Genomic DNA, 25,069 nt, shown 5'->3' with positions numbered 1-25,069 from the left:
CTGCCAAAATGGGAAAGAAAAAGGATGTGTCGGCTGCTGAGAAGCAGCAAATTGTGGAGTGTTTAGGTCAAGGCATGACTACAATCAACATTGTGCGATGATCAGGATGAAGTGTCTTGGCAATCAAGAAGTATGTAGCTGATTCACAGTACACACGTGTGCGTGCTGATAAGGGCAAATTGAGGACTCTTTTCTACAGGCAATTACGTCAGGTTGAAAGAGCAGCGGCAAAAAAGCCTTGTCATAGCAGCAGACAAGTTTTTGAAGCTGCTTGTGCCTCCAACGTCCCCCGAACAACAAGATGCAGGGTCCTTCAGAGGTTTGCAGCTGTGCATACGCCATCCTGTCGACCTCCTCTATCCACTTCACACAAGCAGAAACGGCTCCAGTGGGCCAAACATTACATGAAGACTGATTTCAAAACAGTTTTGTTCACGGATGAGTGCCGTGCAGCGCTCGATGGTCCAGATGGATGGAGTGGAGGATGGCTGGTTGATGGACACCCCACGCAAACACAGCTACAGCGCCAACAAGGAGGAGGTGGAGTAATGTTTTGGGCTGGAATCATGGGGAGAGAGATTGTCGGCCCCTTTAGGATCCCTGAAGGCGCTAAAGATGAACTCCATAATGTATGTAGATTTTCTCAAACAGCACTTCCTGCCATGGTTCAAGAAGAAGAACCGTGTATTTCACAGCAAGATCATTTTTCTGCATGATAATGCACCATCTCATGCTGCACATAAAACATCTGCATCTCTGGCTGATATGGGCATAAAAGGGGACAAACTTATGGTGTGACCCCCATGCTCCCCTGACCTCTACCCCATTCAGAACCTTTGGAGCATCATTAAAAGGAGTGTCTATGATGGCGGGAGGCAGTTCACATCTAAGCAACAGCTCTGGGAGGGTATTCTGTCCTCATGAAAAACAATTGAAGCAGAAACCATCCAAAACCTGACAAATTCAATGGACGAGAGAGTTCAGAAGCTCCTTTCGAACAAGGGGTCCTATGTGAAAATGTAACATCACCTAGAATAAAGTTTTGAGTTGAAAACTGTTTGATTTCAGTTTCTAACAACCTGCTAATGCTTATAATTTCAAAAATGACCATTTTTTTGGTCTTTATTAAAATGAAAAGGTTGATCGAAAAGTTTGGGGGATCTAAGAGTGTGGCAACCCAGTAGTCATGATTACTTCGAATTCTGACAATATGAGGGTCATGCTGCAGGTAGTGCAGCAAGAAGGCACTTATGTGTCTTGCGCATCTCGGAGCCCCAAAATTATTTTCCAGGCTAGATGCAGCTAAAAATTATTTTTAATTTTAAATCTGGTGAATCTTTAGTATAGATGGCCTAATAGGATCAGTGCTGCACACTGCTACAAAGCCCAAATTATTTTCCAGTCAAGATACAGATAAACATGATTAGTAATTTGAAAGCTTAAAACGGTTGGTAGGGTGATTTTAACCAATCATCAAGCTTTTACTCTCCCCAGGATGACACAGGGGTAGAAAAGTCATTTCGGATCCATGATTTGTTCATCTTTATGAACGTGAGTCTGTCTACATTATCAGTGGAGAGCCGCGTGCGCTTATCTGTCAGCACACCACCAGCAGCGCTGAACACACGTTCAGACAGAACGCTGGCTGCGGGGCATGACAAGATCTCCAAGGCGTAAGTGGCTAGCTCCGGCCATTTATCCAGATTGGAAGCCCAAAAAGAGCAAGGGTCCAGTGACACAGTCGTGGCTTCAATGTTTACTTGGAGATACTCCTGTACCATCGTCTCTAGGCGTTGACTATGTGTCAGACTTCTTGTCTCCTGTGGCCTTGCAAAGGATGGGCTAAAAAAGTGGTGAAATGATTCCGCAAAATTGATGTTACCAGCAGATACTGTGGTTCTGTTACGGTTTGAGTGCTGAACACTTGACAGTCCCACGGTTGGCAAGTTGGAACTGTGAGATTCACTACGTGCACCACTGGTATTTTGTGGAAAAGCACATGTAAGATTCTGCAACAGTCTCTGCTGATACTCCTGCATGCGTGCATCCCTTTCTATGGCAGGAATAATTTCTGCAAATTTACTTTTGTACCGGGGATCTAACAGTGTGGCAACCCAGTAGTCAGGATTATTTCTAATTCTCACAATTCGAGGGTCATGTTGCAGGTAGTGCAGCAAGAAGGCACTCATGTGTGTTGCGCATCCAGGAGCACCAAGTCCCTGTTGTGTTGGTGGCGAGGTAACAATCATGCTTCCTTCCTCTGTCCTCTCCCCCCAACCTCGCACAACAGAAATGTGATCAAGGTCTCCCTCATCTGATGAGTCTTCCATCAGTTCGTCCTCCACTTCTTCCTGGGCTCCTGCACCTTCCTCACTAGTTTGGCTGCTACCATGCGCCCTGGTAAAACCATCTCCCCCACCCTCACATGCCTGCCGCCTTGGTGCTGCCGACCGTCTGGACCTTGCAGATGTTAGCCCTTCCGCATACAACTTCTCCTCCTCTACTTCCTCCACCTCCTCTTGTGCCACCACCTGACTCCGAATTCTGTTTAACATGTGCTCCAGCATGTAAATCACCGGAATAGTCATGCTGATAATGGCATCGTCAGCACTAAACATCTTCGTCGCCATTTCAAAACTGTGCAGAAGGGTGCATAGGTCCCTGATCTGAAACCACTCCTCCAGCGTGATTTGCCCCACCTCTGAATCTCGTTGGCCCAGGCTATACGTCAGAACGTATTGCACCAGGGCTTGTCGGTGCTGCCACAGTCGCTGCAACATGTGCAGAGTTGAATTCCACCGGGTAGGCACATCGCATTTTAGCCGGTGAAGTGGCAGGCCCAACGACTTCTGTAGAGATGTAAGTCGCTGAGCTGCGGGATGCGAACGGCGGAAGTGAGCACACAGCGACCGTGCCCTCTGCAGAAGGCCATCTAGTCTGGGATAGTGGGCTAAAAATTGCTGGACAATCAGGTTCAACACGTGAGCCATACAAGGCACGTGTGTGACATTGCCCCGGCGAAGGGCCGCACCCAGGTTTGCAGCATTGTCGCACACGGCCTTCCCTGGTTTCAGGTCCAGTGGAGACAACCATTCATGAAATTGGTTCTCCAGAGCTGACCACAACTCCTCAGCTGTGTGACTCACATTTCCCAGACATTTCAATGTAAAAACCGCCTGATGACGTTGAGCCCTACTGCCAGCATAGTAAGGAGGTGTGCAGGATCCCTTCTGCGCAGTTAGAAAGCTTGTGGCATGACCAGACAGGCTTTGGGTGCAGGTGGAAGACCGAGAGGAGGTTGAGGAGGCAGAAGCAGTGGAGGAACTTTGACATAAAGAGGATTGACGCACAACTCGTGGGGACGGCAAGACTTGGACAGCAGCCCCTTGTCCTGCTGTCACCATAGTTACCCAGTGCCCAGTCAGCGACATGTAACGCCCCTGTCCATGCCTACTCGTCCAAGTGTCTGTGGTGAAATGCACCCTGTCACACACAGAGTTTCTCAAAGAAGCGGTGATGTTATGTGCGACATGCTGGTGGAGCGCAGGCACACCTTTCTTTGAGAAGTAGTGCCGACTGGGCATCTGGTACTGGGGCACTGCGACGGACATAAGGTCTCGAAAATCCTCTGTGTCCACCAGGCGGAAAGGCAGCATTTCTGTAGCCAAGAGCTTGCAGATGGTGAAATTCAACCTCTTAGCTTTCTCATGGCTAGGAGGAAATGGTCTTTTACTTGTCCACATCTGAGGGACCGAGGGCTGGCTATTGTGCTTAGACGGGGTTGATAAGGGTGTCCCCGGCAAACTGCCGGTCTGTGAGGAAGATGCAGGCGGACATGTTAGGTTGCCTTGATCCAAAGGTGGTGCTATCGATGTCGGACAGCGCTCAACACCAGCTGGTGTTACCACCTCCAAAGAAAATGATGACCTGCCAATCACGCTGGCTGTTGCGGGTAAAGAGGTGGCAGGTCTGCGCCCCAAAACAGGTGTGACTGCTGTCCCCCCAGTCACAGAGGATGAAGAGGCCGCGGATGCACAAGATATGGCAGACGGTGGTTGGCCCGGCCGGCTAGGCCGCATTGTAGCACACTGAGCTTCCCACTGCAACTTATGCTTCATGTCCATGTGCCGGTTCATGCATGAAGTACTCAAACTATGTATTTTTTGGCCTCTACTTAGCTTTTGCTGACAAATGTTACAGATAACACGAGTTGGGTCATCTTTATCGATCTGAAAAAATGCCCAGGCTATGCAAGGCTTAGCACCCATGCGACCTGAAGAGCCACCACGACTTGTGGTGAGAGGCAGAGTTGTGTTTGAGGATGCAGTTGTTGACGTGCTTCCAGTACTACGTCTCTGTCCAGGAAGGCGCAACCTGACCTCGTCGTCACTAGCATCTTCCTCCACCTCCTCTGCTGACCTCATCTCTTGGCTGACTGTGGGTTGACAGTAAGTGGGATCTCCGACCTCATCATCATCACCCTGTGCGTTATCACACCCGTCGTCCTCAGAGCCAACCTGTTCCTGCCCTGACAAAAAACTAAAGTTGTCGCTCCAATCAGGTATTTGAGTCTTATCATCGTCTTCCTCATTGTCTCCACCAGCAGGAGTTACAGTTTGGGAATGAGGGTCTACATTATGGTCAGAACCTTCTGCGTCTGGTCCTGGATCCGACTCATAAAGATTCTGGGCATCAGTGCAGATCATTTCCTCGTCTGGATTCACAGAAGCGCTGGAGTCGACCTCTGATTCCCAGGCTATAGTATGAGTAAACAGCTCTGCAGACTCAACCATCTGTTCTACCTCATACTCAGACGGGCAGCTGGAGATTTGGGAGCTGTGAGGAAGCAAGTGCGATTGGGGTGACACCTTTGAGGACTGGAGTATTTGTGATGTTGAAGTTGATGTGGAGGAGAGCCCACTTAAAGGAGCACTTGATATCCGTTGAAGCACCTGCTGTTTTTGTGCCTCATCTGGAATTTGTAGCGATTGGCGTGGCCGTAAGAAAGGGATCTTATCACATTGTCCGCTAAAAGAAGTAGACATTTTAGTTTGGCTGGAAGATGGTCTTTCTTCTGCAGATGTTACTGTTGCTTTAACACCTACCCCACGGACACAACCTTTTTTCCCCTTCCCAACACGCCTATTCCCCTTTCCACCAGCAGCAGGCCTTTTTCCACTCATTTTGGTGGTTAACTAATTCACAACTCTGGAGTTGTTTGCACAAAAAAACAATGGATGGTAACCGAGCAGAGCTGAGTGGCCAAACTGTGGTATTAGGCCAAAACTATTGGCTGGGTTAGATGCAGAAAAAAATTATTTTGAATTTGCAACCTGATGGAGGTCAGTATAGATGGATTAATAGAACAAGACCCACACACAGCTAGAAGCCCAATATTTTTTCAGAGGTAGATGCAGAAAAAAATATATTCAGTTTGCAACCTGATGGAGGTCAGTATAGATGGACTAATACAACAAGTCCCACACACAGCTAGAAGCCCAATATTTTTTCAGAGGTAGATGCAGAAAAAAATATATTCAGTTTGCAACCTGATGGAGGTCAGTATAGATGGACTAATACAACAAGTCCCACACACAGCTAGAAGCCCAAATATTTTTTCAGAGGTACTGTAGATGCAGATAAAAATTAGTTTTAATTTGCAACCTGATGGAGGTCAGTATAGATGGACTAATAGAGAAAGTCCGACACACTACTAGAAGGCCAAATATTTTTTCAGAGCTAGATGCAGAAAAAAATTATATTCAGTTTGCAACCTGATGGAGGTCAGTATAGATGGACTAATAGAGAAAGTCCGACACACTACTAGAAGGCCAAATATTTTTTCAGAGCTAGATGCAGAAAAAAATTATATTCAGTTTGCAACCTGATGGAGGTCAGTATAGATGGATTAATAGAACAAGACCCACACACAGCTAGAAGCCCAATATTTTTTCAGAGGTAGATGCAGAAAAAAATATATTCAGTTTGCAACGTGATGGAGGTCAGTATAGATGGACTAATACAACAAGTCCCACACACAGCTAGAAGCCCAATATTTTTTCAGAGGTAGATGCAGAAAAAAATATATTCAGTTTGCAACCTGATGGAGGTCAGTATAGATGGACTAATACAACAAGTCCCACACACAGCTAGAAGCCCAAATATTTTTTCAGAGGTACTGTAGATGCAGATAAAAATTAGTTTTAATTTGCAACCTGATGGAGGTCAGTATAGATGGACTAATAGAGAAAGTCCGACACACTACTAGAAGGCCAAATATTTTTTCAGAGCTAGATGCAGAAAAAAATTATATTCAGTTTGCAACCTGATGGAGGTCAGTATAGATGGACTAATAGAGAAAGTCCGACACACTACTAGAAGGCCAAATATTTTTTCAGAGCTAGATGCAGAAAAAAATTATATTCAGTTTGCAACCTGATGGAGGTCAGTATAGATGGATTAATAGAACAAGACCCACACACAGCTAGAAGCCCAATATTTTTTCAGAGGTAGATGCAGGAAAAAAATATATTCAGCTTGCAACCTGATGGAGGTCAGTATAGATGGACTAATACAACAAGTCCCACACACAGGTAGAAGCCCAAATATTTTTTCAGAGGTACTGTAGATGCAGATAAAAATTAGTTTTAATTTGCAACCTGATGGAGGTCAGTATAGATGGACTAATAGAATGATGCTATGCCCAAAAGATTTTACTTCACTAGGTGCAGTAAAAAAATTGGTATTCTATACACAGGTGGTATATCTTGCAACACAGATAGGCTACTCCACTGACTAACACACTCTGCAATAGGCCAAAAAGGATTAGCTTTGCTAGATTCAGCCAAATGCTGTGAAAAAAACTTGCACAGCACTGGTACAGACCTGCCTGGCAAAAACTGATAGGAACTGATGTAATCTAGTCCTGAAAAGGACTCCAATTACAATTAGTCTTTACTCCCACAACCTATCTATTTAAGAGCACAGACCTCCCTGATAAAAGTCGTAGGAAATGCTGTAACCTAGTCCTTAAAAGGACTGCAATCACAACTATTCCCTACTCCCAAGCTATCTGTATATTTGTGCGAAAATTGGCTTGAAATTAACAAGGTATAGCGCACACAGCAACAGCGGTGCCGTCTAACACGCAGCTGCAGCAGTGAGAAAATGGTGGCGACGGGGAAAATGGCTTGGTCTTATAGGGCAAGGACATGTGACATACACTGCCAATGACACATGCCCTTGCTTGTGTGAAAAAAAGCACTTCGCTCCGTGTGTGCGCTGCTGATAGGCTGACAGATTGCACCTCCCCACTGCAAATGCGGGAAAGAGAAAAAAAAATGGAGATCTTCATTGTTCCTGCAGAGATCCATCCCCTGCCCCTCCCCCCACCCCGCTGTACACTCAAACTGCGTATTAACATTAATTTTCATCATTACTGAGAAAAAATCCAGTTATGATTTTGGTGCACGAACAGTTATCGAACATAACCTCGAACAGCCGAATTTTTCTCAAATTGTTCGTGTTCGCCGAACGGCTTGAACACCGCCCAAAACCGCTCGAATTTGAGATTGGCGAACAGTTCGAGTAGAACAACGCTCATCTCTAGTCTTTACTCCCACAACCTATCTATTTAAGAGTACAGACCTGCCTGATAAAAGTCGTAGGAAATGCTGTAACCTAGTCCTTAAAAGGACTGCAATCACAACTATTCCCTACTCCCAAGCTATCTGTATATTTGTGCGAAAATTGTCTTGAAATTAACAAGGTATAGCGCACACAGCAACAGCGGTGCCGTCTAACATGCAGCTGCAGCAGTGAGAAAATGGTGGCGACGGGGAAAATGGCTTGGTCTTATAGGGCAAGGACATGTGACATACACTGCCAATGACACATGCTCTTGCTTGTGTGAAAAAAAGCACTTCGCCCCGTGTGTGCGCTGCTGATAGGCTGACAGATTGCACCTCCCCACTGTAAATGCGGGAAAGAGAAAAAAAATGGAGATCTTCATTGTTCCTGCAGAGATCCATCCCCTGCCCCTCCCCCCACCCCGCTGTACACTCAAACTGCGTATTAACATTAATTTTCATCATTACTGAGAAAAAATCCAGTTATGATTTTGGTGCACGAACAGTTATCGAACATAACCTCGAACAGCCGAATTTTTCTCAAATTGTTCGTGTTCGCCGAACGGCTCGAACACCGCCCAAAACAGCTCGAATTTGAGATTGGCGAACAGTTCGAGTAGAACAACGCTCATCTCTAGTGAGGAGGAGTATGCGGTCGAGACTAACGGCTACTAAGAGTTGACCGTGTGGAAGACAGACCGGAGGTGGTGGTGCCAGGTAACTGGAAGTATTGTCTGCTATCCAATTAATAACCTGTTCACACTGATCAGTTCTCAATACTGGTGTTGTTCTGTGCTTCTCTAGTAATTCGGTCAAGAAGTGGGAGCGAGAAGATGTGGCTGTTGGTTGTGGCACATTTTCACCTTGGCCACAGTCCCGTCCTCTGCACGAACCATCACCAGAACGTCCACTTCCACGTCCCTTGCCACGCGCCTTGCCCATTGTAAATGAAGTAAAATAGCTTACACTTGCACTATCAATGGAAAAAGGGTAATAAAGAGTAGATTAGAACCGTGGAAGAGGAAAACCACAGTTATTGTTTACTGGGGTATACCACACTTTTTTAAATAGAGATATTTGCGGCTGAACAGTGAGCGACACACTCAAACTGCTTTTTTTTTTAGATACCAAAGGCCCAAAACTGGATAGTACAGCGATTTGACCCGTGGAACTGCGAAACCACACTGGGATGTCGGGCCTACACAAGACTATTTTCAACAGATATTTTTTTGTGTCACAACAGTCTGGAGACACTACTGTTTTTCTTTACGGAAAAAACTACCAAAACCTGAATAATAGAGATTTTTTACCATGGGATGGCAAAACCACAGTTATTGTTTACTGGGGTATACCACACTTTTTTAAATAGAGATATTTGCGGCTGAACAGTGAGCGACACACTCAAACTGTTTTTTTTAGATACAAATGGCCCAAAAGTGGATAATACAGAGGTTTGAACCGTGAAACTGCAAAGCCACACTTGTATTTCTCGGGCCTACACCAGACTATTTTCAACAGATATATTTGTGTCTGAACAATCAGGAGACACTATTTATTTTTTATGGCAAAAAATGCCAAAAGCAGGATAATAGAGATTTTTTACTGTGGAACAGCAAAACCACAGTTATAATTTACTGGTGTATACCAGGCTTTTTAAAATATATATATATATTTGCGGCTGAACAGTGAGCGACACACTCAAACTGTTTTTTTTAGATACAAATGGCCCAAAAGTGGATAATACAGAGGTTTGTACCGTGGAACTGCAAAACCACACTTGTATTTCTCGGGCCTACACCAGACTATTTTCAACAGATATATTTGTGTCTGAAAAATCAGGGAGATACTATTATTATTTTTATACAGCAAAAAATGGCAAAAACAGGATAATAGAGATGTTTTACCGTGGAACAGCAAAACCACAGTAATAATTTACTGGTGTATACCAGACTTTTTTAAATATATATATTTGCGGCTGAACAGTGAGCGACACACTCAAACTGCTTTTTTTTTAGATACCAAAGGCCCATAGAACTGCAAAACCACACTTCTATTACTCTGGCCTACACCAGACTATTTTCAACAGATATATTTGTGTCTGAAAAATCAGAGGCACACTTTTTGTTTTTTGGGCGGGGGGGGACACCAAAAGGTTAATAAGATGGATATTTGTACATTGTGAAGGAGGAAAAAAAAAAGAGGATTTAGATAAAAAAAAAGGATTTTTCCTGGCCCCCGGGACCTGGAGCTAAGTCCAGCAATTTCAGCAACAGGAGCAGCACACAGGACTGTAATGCAGCGTTTGCTGGTATAACCACTGCGTCTCCTATACAGCCTGCCTGCCTGCCTGATATACCTGGGATGGATATTAGTCCGGAGAAGGACTGTTTGTTTGTTCTGGCAGCCTTTACAGACCCTACACTAACTATTTTGCAGGATATATCTCTCCCTAAATCAGCAGCGCTGTCCCTACACAGTCTGATCTGGAGCGACTGTGTCCAAGATGGCGGCGCCCGGTTTTAAATACTCGAGGTGACGCTGTGCGGCCAGCCAATCACTGTAATGCCCACAAACAACATGGCTGCGGCATTACAGTGACTGGCTGGCAATCCCTGCATGTTCATTGGCTCTGTAAAGAGCGCCAAACATGCAGGGCGGAGACCCGAGCTCCCACCCGTGTAACCCGGAAATGCTCGTTGCTCGCCGAACATCCCTAGTAGCGTGATGCTCGGGCGAGTACCGAGCAGTGTCGAGCATGTTCGCTCAACACTATTTATTACGTGTCCAGGAAACAAAGATAACACGGCCTCTTTCAAGTTCCAAAAAGGTATAATAAAAGACAAAATAACAAGTCCATGTACAGCGCGGACTCAGCAGTTTAAATGCAGATGCCTTTCTCGGCCTTCAGCAACGTCTGAGCAGCACATGCAAGCCTGCTCAGCTTGCACAACACACAGACAGACTGAGACAGGAGCAGCTGTCTTAAATTAGCCTTCCAAGACCTGGACTGGAGGTAAGTGAGCAGCTGCCCCCCCCCCCCAGCTCTTTCAGCTGCTCGTAAAACCCGGCCCTTTAATCTGGGCCTATTAACTCCCTCTCAGCACTATGCGTTTGGAGCCTGCTTCTCCGGGTCCTACATCACAGAAGCTTGGTACTTCAGGAACACATACTTCCCATCCATGACCTGTCTGGCAGCAACCTTACACTACTTATCCTGATTCTGAATCATGTCTTAAACAGACTGACCCATGAATGTCTGTGTAATATGTAACATAATGTGTAATATGAAATTACTGTTTTCTGTGTTGCCTTAAAGACGTATTAGTAAAGTTAAGACTATGCTCAAATCATCTCTGTGCCTTCAATCAAATTTTTATGCTGGGATCAATCCCTTATGTCCATTAGTCACAATGTTAATTGGATATTGTAGCATTGGCGTCTCTGCCCCCCTGCCAGGCAGAGACGCCGTCCCTCTCATCTCCCCGCTCCCCGCGCGGCGTCCTCCCACGCTCCTCTTCCTCCTGCTGCCGGCGCGCGCAGCTTCCCGGGCACTGTGCTTAACGCGCGCGCTCCTTCTCTCTTAAAGGGGCCGCGCGCGTCGCCCTAAGGAGTCTCTGGCCAATAGCCGGAGGACCTCCCATATATAAGGCACCTCCTCCAAAATGGAGGTGCCCGAGCAATAGTTGTTGCACAAGTATTCTTACCTCTGCTTCAGCCCTCAGGTCCAGTTGCCAGCCTGACTACTGTCCCAGTCCGCCAGCCTGACTACTGTCCAGCCCGACAGTCTGTCTTCCGTTCAACCCGCCAGTCTGTCTATGGGCAAGCCCGCCTGCTTACCAGGAAGCACCTGCCAGTTACCTGCCTGCTACCTGCCGTGCCTGCTAGTCTGCTCACCTGGGAGCACTCGCCTGTTACCTGCTAGCCTACCTGGAGGCTCTGCCGTCACTTGCCGTGACCACCTGCCTACTAACCAAGAGATTTCAGCCTGCTTGGCCGTCACTTGCCGTGACCACCTGATAGCCTACCTGGATGCTCCTGCCGTCACTTGCCGTGACCACCTGATAGCCTACCTGGAGGCTCCTGCCGTCACTTGCCGTGACCACCTGTCTGCTAACCTAGAGACTTCAGCCCGCTCTGCCGTCACGTGCCGTGACCACCTGTCAGCTAACCCAGAGACTTCTGCCTGCTTGCTGTGCCCATCCACTATACCGGTCAGTCCCAGTCTTCTGACCCGTGGGAGCCACCTGCTCTCTTACAAGGTCGTCCCCAGAGTAGCACCTGGTCCCTCTGCTCGGTCCCTCCCTGGTCACGGAGTTGTTAGCCGCCGTACGACCAGGGTCGGTCTGAGTTGATACTTAGTTACGCCCCTCTGGGTCCCTCCTTGCACCACGGCACAGAGGTTCCACCACCCGGATCCGTAACAGATATCATCTGTCATATGGTTTTGAGATCACCCACTGTACAGCAAAGTGATGAACATTGCGGTTTCTCATGCAATTAAAAAAAGGTATGTTATGGTACTCTTTTAGAATTTATCAGTTGAATAGGGACCATGAGAACATATGACACATGCACTAGGAGATCACACATAACATGTTCATATATTGAGATGTGAGCATGGCCTTAGCTACAGCCCTGTTGCAATTATACATTAAAGAACTCGTAACCCATTAAAAGTGTTTAGTGACTTCATGGGAAATGGCAGCAACCAATGTTATTCCGTACATTGTTGTTTGTTATCTCTATTGGGCTTAAATTACTCCATTAATTCTCCTTCCACACAATGAGTGCAGGTCAGCAATACCAAGGTAATCCCTTTACTCAGCTCTACCTGAAGTGACATCGGAATGAAAAAAAGGTATCAGTTTCATTGTAAGATCTACAAACAAGCTGAGGAGATCTAGCTCTGCTTCCACTTTAAAATAAAGAAAATGGACTTTATGTGTCAAAAGTGGCATAAGATAAAAGAGTTCCTGCATACTGAAGAGGATAAAATGTGTTTAGCTAGTACTATTTCAATGTATTCTCCAAAACTTCCTGGACACATTCAAACAAAGTTTACAAAGTTTACAAAGACTAAATGAGAAAATAAATCATTATTTCCAAGGGTCTACATCTGAAGCCATTCAATGTATTTTAAATATATATACATATATATATATATATATATATATACATATATATGTATATGCATATTACCATAATTTAATATATGAATGGCAAAATACATACATTTAGAATGTGAAATACAATTATATATATAATTTTATTTCACATTCTAAATTTATGTATTTTGCCATGCATATATTAAATTATGGTATATATATAATTTTATTTCACATTCTAAATGTATGTATTTTGCTAAAAAATATTAAATGATGGTAAATGAGTAAAAAGCATTTTTCCAATATAGGGCTACCTTTCCACAATGAGCTACAGGTGAGGTTTTGATGTTACTGATTTTCTGCACTATTTATGCACCCATTAAGTAAATTGGTTACTTACATTTTTTTAAAATATTTGCAGAGTAAAAAAATCATCAAAAACTAATCGTGGGAACATAGCCTAGAAGTTTTCCAGTGAAGACATTGATAAAAAGGCAGACATAAATGTCAAATTTTATGTGATTTCCTTATAAATCTAACTTTATCATAGTTCACCTGGGACTTTTTGCCATCAAGGAAACATTGAAATTATATACAGTACAGACCAAAAGTTTGGACACACCTTCTCATTTAAAGATTTTTCTGTATTTTCATGACTATGAAAATTGTACATTCACACTGAAGGCATCAAAACTATGAATTAACACATGTGGAATTATATACTTAACAAAAAGTGTGAAACAACTGAAAATATGTCTTATATTCTAGGTTCTTCAAAGTAGCCACCTTTTGCTTTGATGACTGCTTTGCACACTCTTGACATTCTCTTGATGAGCTTCAAGAGGTAGTGACCGGAAATGGTTTTCACTTCACAGGTGTGCCCTGTCAGGTTTAATAAGCGGGATTTCTTGCCATATAAATGGGGTTGGGAACATCAGTTGTGTTGTGCAGAAGTCAGGTGGATACACAGCTGATAGTCCTACTGAATAGACTGTTCGAATTTGTATTATGGCAAGAAAAAAGCAGCTAAGTAAAGAAAAACGAGTGGCCATCATTACTTTAAGAAATGAAGGTCAGTCAGTGCGAAAAATTCGGAAAACTTTGAAAGTGTCCCCAAGTGCAGTTGCAAAAGCCATCAATTGCTAGAAAGAACTGGCTCACATGAGGACCGCCCCAGGAAAGGAAGACCAAGAGTCACCTCTGCTTCTGAGGATAAGTTTATCCGAGTCACCAGCCTCAGAAATCGCACGTTAACAGCAGATCAGATTAGAGACCAGGTCAATGCCACACAGAGTTCTAGCAGCAGACACATCTCTACAACAACTGTTAAGAGGAGCCTTTCTGCAGCAGGCCTTCATGGTAAAATAGCTGCTAGGAAACCACTGCTAAGGACAGGCAACAAGCAGAAGAGACTTGTTTGGGCTAAAGAACACAAGGAATGGACATTAGACCAGTGGAAATCTGTGCTTTGGTCTGATGAGTCCAAATTTGAGATCTTTGGTTCCAACCAGTGTGTCTTTGTGCGATGCAGAAAAGGTGAACAGATGGACTCTACATGCCTGGTTCCCACCGTGAAGCATGGAGGAGGAGGTGTGATGGTGTGGGGGTGCTTTGCTGGTGACACTGTTGGGGATTTATTCAAAATTGAAGGCATACTGAACCGGCATGGCTACCACAGCATCTTGCAGCGGCTTGCTATGCCATCCGGTTTTCGTTTAGTTGGACCATCATTTATTTTTCAACAGGACATTGACCAAGAGGGAGAGTGATGGGGTGCTACGCCAGATGACCTGGCCTCCACAGTCACCAGACCTGAACCCAATCGAGATGGTTTGGGGTGAGCTGGACCGCAGAGTGAAGGCAAAAGGGCCAACAAGTGCTAAGCATCTCTGGGAACTCCTTCAAGATTGTTGGAAGACCATTTCCGGTGACTACCTCTTGAAGCTCATCAAGAGAATGCCAAGAGTGTGCAAAGCAGTCATCAAAGCAAAAGGTGGCTACTTTGAAGAACCTAGAATATAAGACATATTTTCAGTTGTTTCACACTTTTTTATTAAGTATATAATTCCACATGTGTTAATTCATAGTTTTGATGCCTTCAGTGTGAATGTACAATTTTCATAGTCATGAAAATACAGAAAAATCTTTAAATGAGAAGGTGTGTCCAAACTTTTGGTCTGTACTGTAAATGTGATTTTACTCTGGCTATTGTACATTTAAAAATCTCAATGGATTTTTGGTTATTTTAAATTGAAATCAGCTAGTTGATAAAAAAGTTTCTTAAAACAATACAAAAGATATAAAAATAATTCAATCTCATTTAAATGAAATGCCCATGCATACATAATGTCTATTATGAATATATGATAAATATAGAAAAATATTCCTCAGTGGTTGATACCTTTTAATGGCTAACTGAAAAGATGGTAACAAATTGCAAGCTTTCAAGACTACTCAGGTCTCTTCATCAGGCATAGTATAACACAAAATCTGAAGTGTCACATATTTATACACAAGACACAGAAATAATGCAATAGATGAGACAAGTGACGTAAAGCAGAAACATCATTAAGGGAGAGGGATAAACAGTTGTGTCCTTAAATATTGGAATAGTTCATAGGTAAGGAGTGTGAAAGTTTTATTGTCCTCACCCACAAATACTTTGAATTTGATAACAACATATATTTACAGGAGACTGGTACAGCGATGGGAAGTAAAATGGCTCCACAGTACACAAACCTTTTCATGGTCAAGCTTGAATAAGAATTTTTAGTCCTCATGTCTCATCAGGCCTTTGGCCTACTACCATTATATTGACGATATTTTAATCATCTGGACAGAGTCTGAGCAACAGCTAAAGACGTTCCATGGTCCAAATTAAATAAAATAGCGGTCTATAGGGCGCTAAAAGAATGAACACTAGAGGTGAAAAATTTTTTAGGGCTAAAAAATAAATTTAATGGGTCTTTTCCACAACGCGCTTCGATAGTGAACTATCTTCCTCAGGTGGTATAAGGGTATGAGCACAAACATAAAATATATATAGACAAAGATTTACAGTGATTGGTTGATATTAATTAGTTAACCTGGGTCCAAACAAAGGAAGCCTTTCATGTGCTGGTGCGAAGTGTTCACATTGGTTTCACATAATCCACCTTCACATGAATACAAAGTATCAAAAACACATTGGATAAGGTATAGAATATGGCAATACATGTTGATAAACAGTTATACAAAAATACATCTGTAGTGCCTACATCAATTTCATAGAAATCACCTACACATGAAATACAAAAAATCGAAACATATTAAGTGAGATATAGAATGAAGTAATACATGTGAAATAAACAGTTATTCAAAACTGCATCATAAAAAGGAGAAAAGAAAAAAAAACACATTTAAAACAGCAATAATAATTCCAGTAGAAAGGAGAAGGAAATGACCTTAATAGCTGGTTAAATTTTCAAGGGCCAAATTCAGACCCTCAGGGGCCAACGTGCCCAACTTAAAGATCCAAAAGCTTTCTTTATTAATCAAACTCACTAATCGGTCGGGGACAGTATCAGGTATGTGTTCTATAATAGTAAGCCTCATATCTCCTGGATCTTTTTGGTGGACAATACTAAAGTGTTTGGATACACTACGTAATTGATAACCTATCCGAATGTTATGTCTATGTTTATTTAGACGTGTGTGCATAGTTTGTATCATTCGACCCACGTACTGGAGGTTGCAAGTGAACTTAAGTAAATACATCACATATGTCGACTGACAATTCACATTGTGTTTGATAGAGAATTTTTTTCCTGTGGTATATGATGAAAAATTCTTTTGATTACCATTTTGAATGACTCTACAACATAAACATTTAGGCATATTACATGGAAGACACCCCGAACAAACGCCCTCTTGTGAGGGTTGTATTCTAGATTTCAGGGATGTATTACTTGGTGCTATTAAGTTTCGCAAATTTCTGTTCTTCCTATAAATAATGCTCGGCTTGTTAGGTATAAAGGGTCCTAAAATGGGGTCACCCTTCAAGATAAACCAGAATTTATCCAAAATATTATGGATGGTAACCCTAGATTGACTAAATGTGGTGACCATGCTCCATCTAGTCAAATCTGAGACTAATTTATTTCTACTCTTATTTTTATCAGTGAATGACTCAATCCTATCAAGACACATATCCTGTGTTAGGGTTTTAGTTCTGGAGACAGCATCCATCAATAACTTCTTGGGGTAGCCTTTCTGTAGAAATCGTTTTTTCAATATTTTAGATTCCACTAAAAATTCAGAATCTCTGGTGCAGTTTTTTCGGACCCTCCAATATTGCCCATAAGGGACATTGGTGATCCATTTCGGGAGATGTCCACTATCGAACCTTAAATAACTGTTAACATCTACAGGTTTAAAAAAAGTTGATATGAACAATCTTCCTGTTAGATCAAACTGCACCATAAGATCCAAATACTGTAAGGCGGTTTCAGAAACGGTCGCTGTAAATGATAAAACCCATGGATTGGCGTTGAGTTCCTCAACGAATTTCAATGCACTCTCGCTAATTCCCCTCCACAGGAAAAATAAGTTGTCTATGAAGCGGCGATAAAACACCACATGGTTGGCCGCCAGAGGGGACTGCGCGATGAAGACAGACTCAAAAACCCCCATAAACAAATTTGCATAACTGGGGGTGAACCTCGTCCCCATCGCGCAGCCCTTTATCTGACGGTAAACCACCCCTTCAAATGTGAATACATTAAGGAAATTCCTTTGCTCAACTGGAATATTAGTGTCCATCGACAAGAATTGATCGATTGCTTGCAACCCCAAGACATGGGATATATTGCTATATAGAGCACTAACGTCAAGGGTCAAGATGAGGCAATCATTCATAGGGGGGAGGTTTCTCAAAAGTTTAATTAGTTGGGAGGAGTCTCTCAGGTAGGAATCAAGCTTAAGAACATATTTTTGAAGAAAAAGGTCGACATAATGGGAAAGGTTACTGGTGATGGAACCAATTCCCGAAATGATTGGGCGGCCCGGGGGATTGATGGGGTTTTTGTGTATCTTGGGGAAGAAATAGAAAAAAGGAACCCTGAATGTAGTTATATCCAAAAAATGTTTCTCTTTTTTGTTTAGAAGACCCTTTGCATATGTGGACTCTTCGCACCAGCACATGAAGGGTTTCCTTTGCTTGGACCCAGGTTAACTAATTAGTATCAACCAATCACTGTGAATCTTTGTCTATATATATTTTATGTTTGTGCTCATACCCTTATACCACCTGAGAAAGATAGTTTACTATCGAAACGCGTTGTGGAAAGGGCTCATTAAATTTATTTTTTAGCCCTAAAAAATTTTTCACCTCTAGTGTTCATTCTTTAGACCGCTATTTTATTTAATTTGGACCACTTTCAGCCCCCCTTTGGGGGTTAGCGGCAGGAGCAGCTTCTAGTTAATCGTTCTTAAATCCCCCCACTATAAAATTCCCCTTTGGCTGCTCAACTCAGGAGCTACAGTTGGGGGCTGCACTCTCCTAACTTTCAGGACCTGTGGTGATGCACATCTGATCCTGAGTCACGTGATCTGTGGGCGGACACGTGGCCTGCAATTTTGGAACCTGGAAGCGGTGAGCACGAGCGGCAGTTTGCAGCACACGGCATGTGGTGTACCAAGCTACCTGTACCATGCGGTGAGACGTGCCTGCTCCTTCTATCCTCACACTAACACCAGAGTTGTGCAGGGGTGCACAACTCCAATAGGTGAGTGGCCTTTTGGCTGTTTCTGACGCGCCCCCTGGGCCGTGTGTGAAAAAGGGAATACCCGGAACCAAGTCTCTGTGTAATACTGGGGGTTGTAGTCTCCGTGGCGGCAACCCGGTCCCGTGGCTCAGGGTGGTCAAACCAGTGGCAGTCTGTTTATGTGGTTTTTATGATACTAAATGTCCGACTACGCCACCCGTGGATTGCGGTCACTGAGAACCGCCGCTGCGGGCAGACCGCTGAGGCTGATGCTGTGTGCGCAGCAGGGGGTAGTATAACTCACCACGGGAGGAGTATAGCCTCAGGGCAATGAGTGCAGATGGTGGGGGTGATGGTGTGCGGGAGCAGCAGTAATGACTCAGAGTCCAGTGATGCAGTCCAGGGTCTTTACTCACAGTTTTACACTCCAAGCCCCTTCTGCAGATGATGGCTGCCCACGTCGTGCTGTGCTCACCAGGTGAGGGGCTCGGCCTACTCCCAGGTACCTTTGGAGTGCTTTCCAGGACCCCCTTCGTGTGTCCTTTCTCTGGACTGTCGTACCCCACAATTGACCACGTTTCTGTCCGTCTGCCTCGGGCCTTGGCGGGCAAACGTATGTTCCGTTTCCCTGGGTCCTATGTGGTGCCTTCCTAACGGGTGTAGTGAGGGGCCGTGCATGTACAATGCCACGGCATCCGGTAACTAGCTGAGGGTAGTTGCTCTCCTCCACTAGATGAGGGATCCGGTTCCCTTTCTTGGCCTGACCCCCCTACTCTGGTAGCGGCGGGCGTGCGGTGGCGGCTGGCCGGTCCGCACCCCTGGGGTCCCTTCAGTCTTCTCTTAGAGCTTCCTCCATTCTTCTTCCTTCCCTCCTTCTCCTTCTGTTTCCTCCCTCCAGGCTCAGGCCTTAAGACTTGGCCTGCCTGCGGAGCAGAGCCCATGCAGAGCCTCTGCTCCCAGCCTCCTTCTCTCTCTTCTCCCTCTGACTGCACTCAACTCCTAAGATGGTGCCCACCTTATATACCTCTCTATACAGTGCGCCCGGGATCTACTCTCCCCACCCACACACAACCGGGTTCCCCCTTTCTAGGTGTTCCCTTCCCCCACTCCAGCCAGGGACAGGGACTGTTGTGCTCACTCTTGGGAGCATTGTCGCCCTGTCCCCCGGAAATGTGGTGTAGTGCATGTGGGTGTTAGGGTCCTGAGCCACACTCCATCCTTACCTGGAAGTGAGATATCACACCTCTGGGTGAGATGCAATACCTCTGTAGCGACCGAACCCTCGGGGCGCTACATTTCTGTTACATCTACCTATCAGGTCCTTCACATAGCGCGCTTTTCTCCCTTCTCTTCCAAAGACGTTCCATGAACACTTTAATCAGTTTCATCCCACCATCAACCTAACGCTCAACTACTCCTGTACTAGAATTAACTTTTCGGACACCATCATTAAGCTACAGAAATATGAAACAGAGAAATCCCTGTACCTGTAGCCAATTGACCGTCCAACATACCTTAAATGGGACAGTTTCCATCCAAAACATGTAAAAAACTCTATTGTCTATAGCCAAGCCATCAGATACACTCGCATATGTTCCGACCCTATCGATAGAGACAAATACCTTGTGGCTTCAGAAAGACCTTTTTGAATCAGGGCTACTATACAAGAACAATTGAGAACAAGATTACAAGAGCCACCAGAATATCAAGAAATCACCCCCTGCATAAGAAAACTAAACAAGAAAGCAAACGGGTGCCTCTAGTAGTCACCTACAATCAAAATGTTGAGGTACTAAGGGGAGCTGCACGGAAACTACATCATTTACTGCAAAAGATGTCAGATTACAATCCATATTTCCAGAGCCCCCACTTTTTTGTTTTAGGCAGCCCTCAAATCTCAAAAGCCTCGTTGTCAGAAGCTCCCTGTCTTCTCCACCAGCTACAGGAACCTTTCCCTGCAACCAGAAAAAATGTAAAACCTGTCCATTTATAATGACCATGGACAAGATAAAGATTCCTAACTCACATCAGGACTACAAGATCCCAGGTACTTCCAGCTGCATCACATCTAATGTGGTGTACTTAATTATATGTACCAAATGTCCAGCTGTGGGTCTATATGTAGGGGAGATAGGGCAAAAACTTAGAACAAAGATAAATTCTCATCGCCACACAATAAAAGAAAAAAGAATAGATCTACCTGTGGCCACACATTTTTGTATTCCTGATCACAGCATTTTGGATATGAAATTACTGGTACCAAAAGGTAACTTCAAATCTCAGAGAGACAGAAGAGTCTGATGTTACAAACTAATGACAACCTTTGACACACTCAGTGCCAGAATGAATGTGTTGCATGGATTTATGTCATTCTATATCAACTAAGTAATGTGCTCCTCAGACCTTGTGGGGAAATTATAACCCTGGACCAGACCTCAATCACAGGACAATAAAACTTTCACACTCCTTATCTATGAACTATTCCAATATTTACGGCCACAACTATTTATCCCTTTCCCATAATGATAGTACTGCTTTACGTCACTTGTCTCATTTATTGCATTATTTCTGTGTCTTGTTGTGTATAAATATATGACTCTTCAGATTTTTAGTTATACTATACATATATAGAAATCCTCAAAATAGCAGCAGGGATTCCTTCAAAAGCAATACGTACGATCCAATAAAGTATGTAAAAAAGTGTCATTTTATTCAGAAAATATTAAAATATATAACTAGAGTGTATAAAGGATCTAGTGATTAGTTACAGTATATAGTGTGCATCATTACAAGAAATCGCCTCATTTGTGTCGTGGTATATTGCCGCCATGCCTGTACATGCATGGTAGTGCATCACCACCATAATGCCTCATCACAGATGGGCTGGCGCTCAATACGGACGTCACCTGTGCACGTGAGCAGTTCAGCTGCCTCGGGCGCTGTGGAGCTGCTCTCAACTAGGTCCAGGATTGGCTTAAACTTTTGTCTTATGATTTCTAAATTAAAACTTTGATTAGTATCACCTCTTCTTTCTGTTTTACAGACAGTTGTTTACCTTGCCAACAATTTGTGTGAGTGAGCGAAAGAACATACTTTGGAGTACTGCGATTACTATTTGCTTTCTGTAAACATATTCTAGGGGGTTCTTAAACTTAATTGAATTAAAATCATTCCATTATTTATACCCTGCCAATCTCTTGGTGGTAGTGTTTGCAGTTCATATTACTCCAACTTCTAAGAAAATCATATATATTTTAACATTGTATTAATCGGTGGACTGACCGTATGAATTTAAAGACAATACCTGAAAACCCATGTCCCAAAGATGCCGATTGTTCAGAAGTTAGATGCAATAAATTTTATTGTATAGTCTAAAATAACCAGGATACGGTATTTGACATAAATTGCTGCTCACACTTGACTGAATTAAAATATAATCATGATGGTCATTACCAATAGTGTCAGGGACTGCAGTCACTATTAAGTTTTCTGTGTGTATTACAGTAATAAACTTTGAATGGGTTAATTTAAAGGGATTGTCCAGGCTAAATGTAATATTGCCCAGCGGATCAAAATTATTTGCCAAAAATAAATAAAATCAATTATACACATCTGTTGTCATTGCTTAGTCAACACCATTACAGGTCAGCAGCCATAGGACCACTGCATCCTGAGATTGGATGCTACAGTCAGGTGATTTAAAGGTATTATCTCGTGTCATTAAATTGCTTTAATTAGTTAGACAGCATAAAATGAACAAACATGCAATTGACTTGTTTTTTCTATCTGCCATCATTCTCCTGCTATGAAAACTGTTATCTTTCATAGTGTACAGCTGGTTTCCATGGAGCTTAGCCATTAGTGACTGCCCAAACCCTAGCCAAGTGTGCAAAGTAGTTACATTCCGAGATAGGGATTAACACCTAATATCCCAGCCACTTGTCTTCAGCCCATTGATTTCTATATAGCATTTAGCTGCTCACCTTCCTCCTCCCTCTCAGCTTTTGACAAGAAGCTGTTATCAATCTTGAAAAAATCACCAGATGCCACCATCATCGGCAGCTTTAGAGCAGTACTCCTAATCACATAAACAGGAGAAAATCCAGCTCAACTGACTTGTGTACAAACTTTCAAAACAGAATCAGTGGTGCAAGTTACACAATATGCAATATTGACACGTTTCAGGTGACTGTGCACCCTTAATCAAGGTGTGCAGTCACCTGAAACGTGTTGATGTCGCATACATGTAACTTGCACCGCTGATTCTGTTTTATCCTCTACTGAGATCCTTAGTGAATAAAGAAAAGTTCGTTCACAAGTCCGTTGAGCTGGATTTTCTCCTGTTTATGTGATTGCTCTACGCTCTGATGAAGCATTTCCAATGCTCCGAACATCAAACGATGTCTTCAATGGTGAGCTGGACTTTATCCTGTCTATATAAATACAGTAATAACAGTGTACTCTGCAGAACAAACCACTGACAGCTGAATGTGTTACAGCAGAACTTACGTTGAGCTTTATAGTTCTACTAATACTATAGCTCTGCTAACCACCAAAACTATCACCCAAGGAAGTAGGTACACCCTGTCAGAAACCAGGAAGTAAGGAGACTGTAAAGAGACTACATAGCTCTGAACTGCTCAAGAGACAACTTGAGTATAACTTTTTAAACAGTTTGAATTGGCCATAACCAAGGTTCATCATTGGAAATTATGTAATTAAGTAGAATTGTTTAATTTTGAATGCTGCACCCTTCACTGGATTTATATGGCAATTTATATGGTAAAATCCAGGAATAATCAGTGCATAAAAACAGGAGGAACCATTCATCAGATCTGGCGCTTATTTAATTACTTCTTTGATTGTGCCAGTCATCACTTAGCCAGCTCCCTCCTAGCAACGTAGTGAAAGCAAACAGATGCCCAAGTGAATACTTGGAGAGTAAGACTTTTTTATGAGCCCTCTTGCTGTTTTTACTATCTACCAGTTATGATTTAAATAATGTGATTGAAAGAGCCCAAATGTTAACACTTTACTACCTGTGTACATATTGTCTTTTCAAACAATTCACAAATGTACTTTTCGAGGTATAATACATTATGCTATAAAGTTCATGGAAATAATACAATTGTATGCATTACATTTGCATTACTATATACTTTTTCATATGTAATGTGTAATGTTATGGTGATGGTTAGAGATGAGAGAATCTTTTGAAATTTATATTCGCCAATTTTTTTAAAAAAAATTGATTTGTGGTGAATTACAAGTACTTTAATTACTCTTAAAAAAAGAAACATATACTACTCTTAGATCTCCAAGAACTATATTCAACTCATTTCAAGTACTTCAGAGCCTGTACAAAATCATAGGCAGGGAATGCAGCAGCCATTTTATGGTGAATTTGAATTGTGAGAGTACATCACAGCTCACAGCCTAGCTATAAAGATAGTAAAATAATACCATAAAACAATAACATTACAGGTGGTGTGTGTAGCTATTCATCAGTGATGAAAAGTTACCATTCATTTACCCATAGCCAAAATTTTTGAGGTCATGTTGACATTACTTAAGATTGAGTTTGCACTGAAGTACTTGAAATGAGTTGAATATAGTTCTTGGAGATCTAAGAGTAGTATATGTTTCTTTTTTTAAGAGTAATTAAAGTACTTGTAATTCACCACAAATCAATTTTTTTCAAAAAAATGGGTAGACAAGGAGAACAACCAAGTCATTGCTACTAGTGATGAGCTGATGTGCTCATTACTCGAGTTTGCCTAGGGTACTTGGATATGCATTGAGTATCGCGGGTGCTCGAGTGACATGTTCGAGACCCCATGGCCGCATGTTTCGCCGCTATTAGACAGCCTCAAAATATGTGAGGATTGCCTGACAAACACAGGCAATCCCTGCATGTTTTGTGGCTGTCTAACAGTTGCGAAACATGCGGCCGCGGGGACTTGAACAGGTCAGTCGAGCACCCGCTATCCTCGGTGCATACCCAAGAACCCTAGGCAAACTCAAGTAGCGAGCACTTGCACTCATCCCTAATTACCTCTCATTCCATCAAGATCTCCACACCATCATCTGTCCACCCAACTAAATGCATTCTACAGTCACTGAATGCATTGTGCCTCCTCTTCAGGAGACTACTTCTACAATCAGTGGAAATGTTTTCCATAAAAAGTGACCCATTGATGTAGTAGTATTCAGTGGTGTTGCTGTGATGAAGGGTGGCTGTGTACCTTCCTGGCTTGGTGACCATTCATCACATCTACACTACTGAATACAGAATTGGAAGGACCCAGATCAACTATGAATTCATACTTCAAATCCAGCGCTGACTCTTTATGTGTAATAATTAGTTATAAAGTTAAAATTAATTTCCTGTAATTACTCAATGAACAGGAGCCTCAGATTAAATGAACATAATTATTTATAAGAATAAAATTTGTAATCTTTCCTAAATTGCTATGAAAGAAATAATACAGAAATCTATGTATTTAAGAAATTAATCATACAATATAAATATATAATATTTTTTTGAAGCCAGAGTTGATAAGGTAGATTTCTGCTGATACAATATGTGAAA

Source organism: Phyllobates terribilis, unplaced genomic scaffold (assembly GCF_046119375.1).
Source record: "Phyllobates terribilis strain yellow unplaced genomic scaffold, ASM4611937v1 Scaffold_3__8_contigs__length_932513732, whole genome shotgun sequence".
NCBI lineage: Eukaryota > Metazoa > Chordata > Amphibia > Anura > Dendrobatidae > Phyllobates > Phyllobates terribilis.
This window is presented reverse-complemented; position numbering follows the sequence as displayed.